At 30.0% G+C, this 7,567-nt stretch overlaps 1 protein-coding gene across 1 annotated transcript in view; it reads right to left on the bottom strand.

Annotated features, from left to right (window-relative positions):
* cadpsa (Ca2+-dependent activator protein for secretion a) overlaps positions 1-7,567 on the bottom strand; it is a 267,285-nt gene that overhangs the window by 87,873 nt on the left and 171,845 nt on the right.

Here is a 7,567-nt window from a genome sequence, read left to right as displayed (position 1 = left end):
TTAAACCTCTTTCTAACTTGCAGAGACGCTCTCGGTTAAATACCTGCAAAGTAGAACACAGAAGCAGCTTGAAGCGGAAAGCGCGAGTACGTCTGCGGTCTGGATGTATTGTAAAGTTGATGACGACAACGTTGCCATAGCAAACTGCAAGATATGTAAACTTGGGTTTGCCTGCCGACTATTTTAAGTTGAGGTGCTATTTGTTTATATATACATTATATTATATTTTTTTATATGTACCAAAAAGTAAAGAATTTATGTTATTTATTACTTGATTGTTCAAGCTACCTAACAGAAGCTATTAATCTTTTTATGTATTATAGAAGTATCAGATTGGGTTTCGGTATTAGTTGATACTCAAAATCAAATGATTCAGACACCATATACAATTAAAAGATTATATTATTATTATCATATTTAAACAATATTATTTAATGTGACACTGGAGTCTGACCACAAAACAAGTCAAATGTTTAGATTTTTTTCTTTTATGCCACAAATCATTAGAATATTAAGAAAATATCTTCCATGAACATGTACATTTCTTAATGTAACATATCAAAACTTGATTTTCAATTAGTGATATGCATTCTAAGCACTTTGTTTAGACATCTAAAGGCAATTTTCTGAATATTTAGATTATTCAGATTCCAGATTTACATCATCAATAGGTAACACTTTAGAATAATAGTCCATTAGTTAATGTAACATTAACTAAATATAAACAATCATATATAGCTCAACATTAACTAATCAGGCCCGTAGCCAGGGGGGTGTTCGGGTGATTTGGAAGACTCAGTGGTTCAGATGGTCCAGAATTGGCCTATAGACCAAGCAGAATCCTGTCAGAATCAGTTTTGGCCAATGTGAACTATTATTTTTCATGAGTCCAGCTGTGCACCACAATCTGATGTAAGAGAAGTCATCTTTCACTACTGTATTGTTTTAAATAGAGAAAACATTTGTCAAGTAACTTTTATTCTAAATCTTGGACCTTATTATTGAATGAAAAAAATTACTTATAAAAACCTATGAAGCACCAAAACGGGACCATATTAAAATGAATTTGAATACTATTTTGGATATTGGTCTTAACTCTGAATTTTTCAAATGTACTTTTTTTACAAGAGAGGCTAGAAAAAAAGTGAAGCTCGTAAGTTTTATTGTTATTATTATTATTGTTTTATGTATAAATTTTTATTATTATATGGTCAAATTCTGGCTAAGGACAGTTGTGCTGGCCAGTTTGTTATTTGACTAATAAATCTACAATAGGCAAATAATTACAATAGTTGTCATATTTGTTTATTTGAATATTTAGGAAATATTTGACAAAAAAGTGTGGTTATGATGACATCTGACACTAATTCAGCTAAAAATAGTGCTTAAAATGTAACCTAAATTAGTATTTAAATCTCAATAATTAAATAGAAAATGATGTGAGAAACTGCAAAGAGGAACAGTTTTTTGAGAAAAAAAAAAAAACCTTGCACCGGGCTGGCTATGCTAATGCATATAAAATACAATGTTGTGTTTGTTAACATTAATTAATGAACAGTGAGTAACATACATGAACTAACATTTTCAAACTTAAATAACATTACCAAATGTAAACAAATATTAATAAAAACAGTAATAAATGTATTACTAACCATTTGTTCATGTTATTAAATAACTTAACTAACATTAAGTGGACCATATTTAAAAATGTTACCAGTAAAGCAATTTAAAAATGTAAAATAACACTATGACTGTGTTTGTGTATCCTGCCCACAAAAAAATACAACTATATATTCTACTGTAGACAATAATAACGCAAATGCTAAACAAAAGATTTAGTTCTCTCACACTAATTCCATTTTGATCCCTTTATTAACACTACGCATCCTTATGCATATTCATAATAGCGTGTTATGAGATAAGATTATCCAGATATGATAATGGTGCAGTAGCATCATGTCAAACAGCATTACAGAAGCCATGGTCGCCATCTGTAACACTTGTAGATTATTTGGCTTTAAATATACATCAGAATCGTAGTCCAGTGCCAAGAGGTTAAGATCGAGGGCCATGTCAGCTATAAAGAGCGTGTTTGGCTGGACGTGAGGCTTTGGCACAAACATGGGCCTCGGACAGTTTGGAAAGAGAGACAGAGAGACAGAGCGATGACCTGTCATCCTGTCAGCCATGACCTTAAGGCAGCATCCATAGTGTCCCTCGCTCTTTCTTTTTCTTTAGCCGTCATCTTTCTCACTGTTCGACACATGTCTATCACTTTCTGTTTGCCTGCTCATCCTCATTTCTCTCTCTCTCTCTCTGTCATATAAATATGAATTCAGGCATGCGGTGGAGTCTAAATGCATGCGACCATACTGGAAATCTTTAGAAGCTTGATTCAGCTACAAGATTAGAAAAAAAATAAAAAAATAAAAAATATATATATATTTCTTCGGAACTTTGTGAGATATGAACCAAAACTGTAAGAAATGTAAAAAAAAAAATTAAGAAAACCTATTAATTCACAAATGCAAGAAAAAAGTCACAGTTCTCAGAAAAAAGTCCTACTGTGAGGTATGAACTCAAATAGATATAAACCCAAAAGTCAGATTTGTGAGAAAGCTTATTAAAAAAAGTCAGAAATATATAAGAAAGCTTAGGAAAATACAAACTCAGCATTATGAGAAATTACTTCAGAAAATGTTATGATGTACATCAAAATTACATATGCAGTGCTCAGCATAATTGAGCACAGCCCATTCTGAAAATGAATATTTTGATCTATTTCTCAGTGAATGTAGACAATGTATTTTGGTGCATTTAAACAAAACAGATTTATTAAACAGATATATTTTTATTAAAATTATATTTTAGTCACCAATTCTATAGAAATTGAAAGATAATACAATTAAATTCAGCATAATATTGAAAAAACTAAATGTGAACCTAACTAATTTAACTAAATTTTTTACAATTTTTGCTTCTCTTGATTTTCCCTCCTTTTTAATTTGTAATTAACAATATAAATTTGGATGTACTAGTTTTTGGACCGTTTTTTATAACTTATTTGAGGGATAAGCTCCAGAATTAGTTTCAGTACTGACTAATCTAATGTATATGCACAATATTATATTGTATAGCTTCCTATAAAATCTGATTCAAATGATGATTTGTGAGGGGTGTACTTTATATAAATCTTAATAAGAAATATGCAAATACAGAAAGTTGAAATTGGAAAAATTTTACCTCAGAATTCTGAAAAATAATTCATAAAAAAGAAGAGAAGAAGAAAGAAAGAAAGAAAGAAAAGAAAGAATAAAGAAAGAAAGAAAGAAAGAAAGAACGAAAGAAAGAAAGAGACAGATTTTCAAGATACAAACTCACAAAGTCTGAAATCTCAGAAAAATCTTGGAATTAGAAAGCATGAATACTAGTTACATTATGAATAAAAAAAGTCACAATTGGTAATGAAACTAAGAACTCTGAGAAATAAAGTCAGAATTGCAAGAAAGCCTAAAAGCTATAATAAATAAATAAAAATATATTATAATTAGGGATGTTCTAATCAGTATCGGCTGATAATTACATTTATTTACTCGATCGGTACTCGTTATGCTGATCTCATGAACCGATCGCAGTTGGTATGCTGAAGAGTTTACACTCAGAGGACATTTTTATATCTGTTTTATTCTTTAAAGAATAATTTTCTTTGTTTGTGATTTTCTTTAAAGCTGCCTTTTGGTCATGGCATGTCCACATAAATGGTTATAAGAGACATGTTTAAGGGATTATATGCAGCATCCTTAAGTTATTCTCTTAGGTAAAGAGAAAACTCCATTTTAGGTCATCTTACAGGGAAAAATGTACTTAATGCATTATAGTGCTTGAATCATCAGAATCAGTACTCTGTATCGGCTGATCACCATGACAAGGAATCGGTACTCAGTATCGGCTGCAAAAATCCTGATCAGAGCATCCCTAAAAATAATATATTTTAATACAATTATTTTGAAATAAACTTCTAAGAAACAAAATCTAAATTGTTAGAAATAAACTCAGAATTGTGAGAAACAATGTCCGTATTGCAGGATAAAACATAAAAGAAATTAACAAAGGAAAAAGTCATAATCGTGGAAAGTCTAGAAACTTCAGAGTTTAACTTGAGAGTTTAGTGTATATCTCACAAATACAAAATTTCCCCCCACTAAACTGTGAGAAAAAAAAAGCCTAAAATGTAAGGCAACAAATTAATTTTATATCAAAGCTCACAATAATCTAACAATTATACACTTTTCCCCTTTAAAATTGTGACTTTACATGTTTAAGCAATTTGACAAGCCATCTCAGATTAAAAACTGTACACTACATAAAGCTGCTACTTTGCACACTATAAAAATATGAAATAAAACTAACAAATAGAATATAACACAATAACACAACACACAAAAGAACAAAAACATTTACAAACAGAATTTTTTTTTTAAATAAACAAATTTAAAAAAATGGTCCCTCACTCACATCCCCCAGTTTCACAGGTTAAGGGTGAGCTTAACATTCACCCAGACCCAAAAGAGGTCTGCATTAAATTCTCACCTTCTGGAGCCTGTGAGCACCTGCGACTTTTTTCTCCAGACCTCCATGATTCTGTTCTCTTTTTTAGAGGGGGTCAAGGGCTCAGGGGGGGAGGGAAACAGAGAACTAAGTAGCTCCGTCTCTGATACGGGCCATTTGAGAAGCTCAGTCACTCTTTGGCTTCAAATCACACACACACACACACACAACGCACGCACGCACGCACGCACACATACACACACACACATACACATATTCATTCATAAAGGTGCACATTCACAAAGGTTATGGAAAGATGGTGTGAGGGTAAACAGAAACAAAAGAAGAAGAAAAATGACAAATCATGCAGAAACAATGAGAATAAAAACACAGGCAGAAAAAAAAAAGAATGAAACATTCACTTGAAAATATCTGAATGTTAGTCAAGAAGAAAAAAAATTAATTACAAATATATATAAAATAATATTACATATGAATAAAATATATTGCATACAATAATAAGAAGAATAAAATGTAAGGAGAATGTGAATGTTGGGGACAGTAATCTACTATGTATGTTGTTTACAAATCAGTCCCATGCAAAAGGAAGCAGGAATTCTTTCTCACAGGCCAAGATGATAAAAAATAAAAATAGAATAGAAACAAAATAAAAAATTGTACAATATTATGTGTTTGTTTGTTTGTTTATTATTTACTTTTTTGTTTGATTAATAACCTTTTCATTAAAACATAATATTTGGATATTTAATATGTAACATTTTATGTAAAAGTATTTATCATACTCTATACTACTATAATACTATAATAACTGATTAATATTCTACTACTCTACCAACTATAATAACTGATTATCAATTAGGAATTAGGTCATTTTGTTCTCTTAAACAAAAAAAATCTGAATGATGATGATTGTATCTGAAATATGAAGATGATGATTACTATGATTAGTATCTTCCATCTTACTACTTATTTATTTATTTATTTAGTATTATTTATTTATTTATTTATTTATTTATTTATTTAAAAATAATTATTTATTTTTTTTGTTTGTACATATTTTTGTACATATCTTGTAAATATACACTACAGGTCAAAAGTTTGGGGTCAGTAGGATTTTTAAACGTTTTAAAATAAGCTTCTTCTGCTCACCAAGGCTAACATTTATTTAATCAAAAATACAGTAAAATTGTTAAATGTTATTGCACTATAAAAATAACTGTTCAAATAGTTTATAATTTATTTTAATAATTCATGTGATTTTAAAGAGGTTGTGATTTATTTTTAGCTTCAATACTCCAGTCTTCAGAGTCAAATGATCCTTCAGAAAATCACTCTAATATAATAATAATAATAATAATAATAATAATAATAATAAGAATAATAATATAATAATAATAATAATAATTATTATTATTATTATTATTATTATTAATGGTTATAGTAATAAAAGCAATAATGACTGAAGAATAACTTTATTTGAAACTACATAAAATAAGTAATAAATAAATACTTAATAAATAAGTATTTAACAATTTAGCATTTGTTTAACATTTAATAAATGTTGCCTTGATGAACAGAACATAAAAAAAAAATCATGAAAAAACGACCCCAAAATTTTTGATCGGCATGTATGTTTGTTTGTTTGTGAGTAAATATATATAATAAAGTAAAATGTATGTCCCTTTATAAAATGTTTTTGATGACAAACTAATAAGCCACAAGCAAAAAGAATCAGAGTTCAGCAAAAGTTTAAAAACAGTGACTATACTATTATTCATCTATTTGCTTTTTTTATTTAAATAATTTGTGCATTATTGCAATTTTGTTACATTGCAATATTTAAATAAAAAATACATTTCACTCTGTTTTTGTTATATACAGTGGGAGGATATAAGTATTGAACACGTCCACCATTTTTCTCAGAAAACACATTTCTAAAGGTGCTGTGACTTGACATTTCACCGGATGTTGGTAGAAACAAAAGAAACCCATACAGTATATGCAAAGAAAACAAAACTAATCAGTTACAAATAAATTTATGTGCAAAAACATGAAATGACAGAGAAAAAGTATTAAGTATGAAAGACATGAGAAAGGGAGGTGTAGACAGGCAGTGAAAGCCCAGACAAAAGCTAAATCCTAGTAGTTATTTAGCAACCTTCTGCCCTTCGTGATTGGTAAATGAATATTAGCTACTTCAGTCCAACATCTGCATTAGCAGGATGATGAAGATGAAGCCATGGTGAACATTTCAGCAAAACAATGATCCAAAACACAAACAAGGAAACATTCAAATGCTTTCAGAATAAGAAAATCAAACTGTAGAATGGCCCAGCCAATCACCTGACTTGAATCCAATTGAAAATACAAAATAAAGATCAGATTTGATAGACGAGACCCACAGAACCATCAAGATTTTTACACTGTTGACACTCTCACCTAAGCAATTTATGTCTCAATCCATTCTCCATATGAGAGTCGTCTTCGCGCTGCCATCATCAAAACGCCTTTGATATAAAGTATTAAATAACATTTCAGTAATTCAGTACATTATCCTTGTGTCATTCCATTATTATTACACATAACTAATCCTTCAGATTTGTTTTGTTTTATTTTATTTTAATGTTTGATTTGTTTGGGCTTTTACCAAAATCTGGTTCAATTCCATGTCAAACAGCTCCCTCGGAAATATTATTCCCAGGAACAAACATGGCATGTTCAATACTTATTTCCCCCACTGTATATGTATATATTTAATGTGAATGAATGTGAAATGTTAAGGGTACTGTTGTTTTTCTGAAGACTCCTGTGAATCAGTGAGGCAACTTGAGCTTCTTGTAAAGGGAGAGAATATAATAACCTGACCACACCACATCTGTAAAAGGAAGAATGGGGTTTCCACAAATAAATGGAAAAATAGATCCCTATGGCAGCCAAAGGTAGAATGTATGTGCTCTTTGTCTTACTTTACCTCTCTTGTGCCATGAGTGGACAGTGG

The sequence above is a fragment of the Danio aesculapii genome, chromosome 11, assembly GCF_903798145.1.
Source record: "Danio aesculapii chromosome 11, fDanAes4.1, whole genome shotgun sequence".
Lineage (NCBI taxonomy): Eukaryota > Metazoa > Chordata > Actinopteri > Cypriniformes > Danionidae > Danio > Danio aesculapii.
Note: the sequence above shows the minus strand (reverse complement) of the source record. Positions and strands in the feature narration are given on the sequence as shown.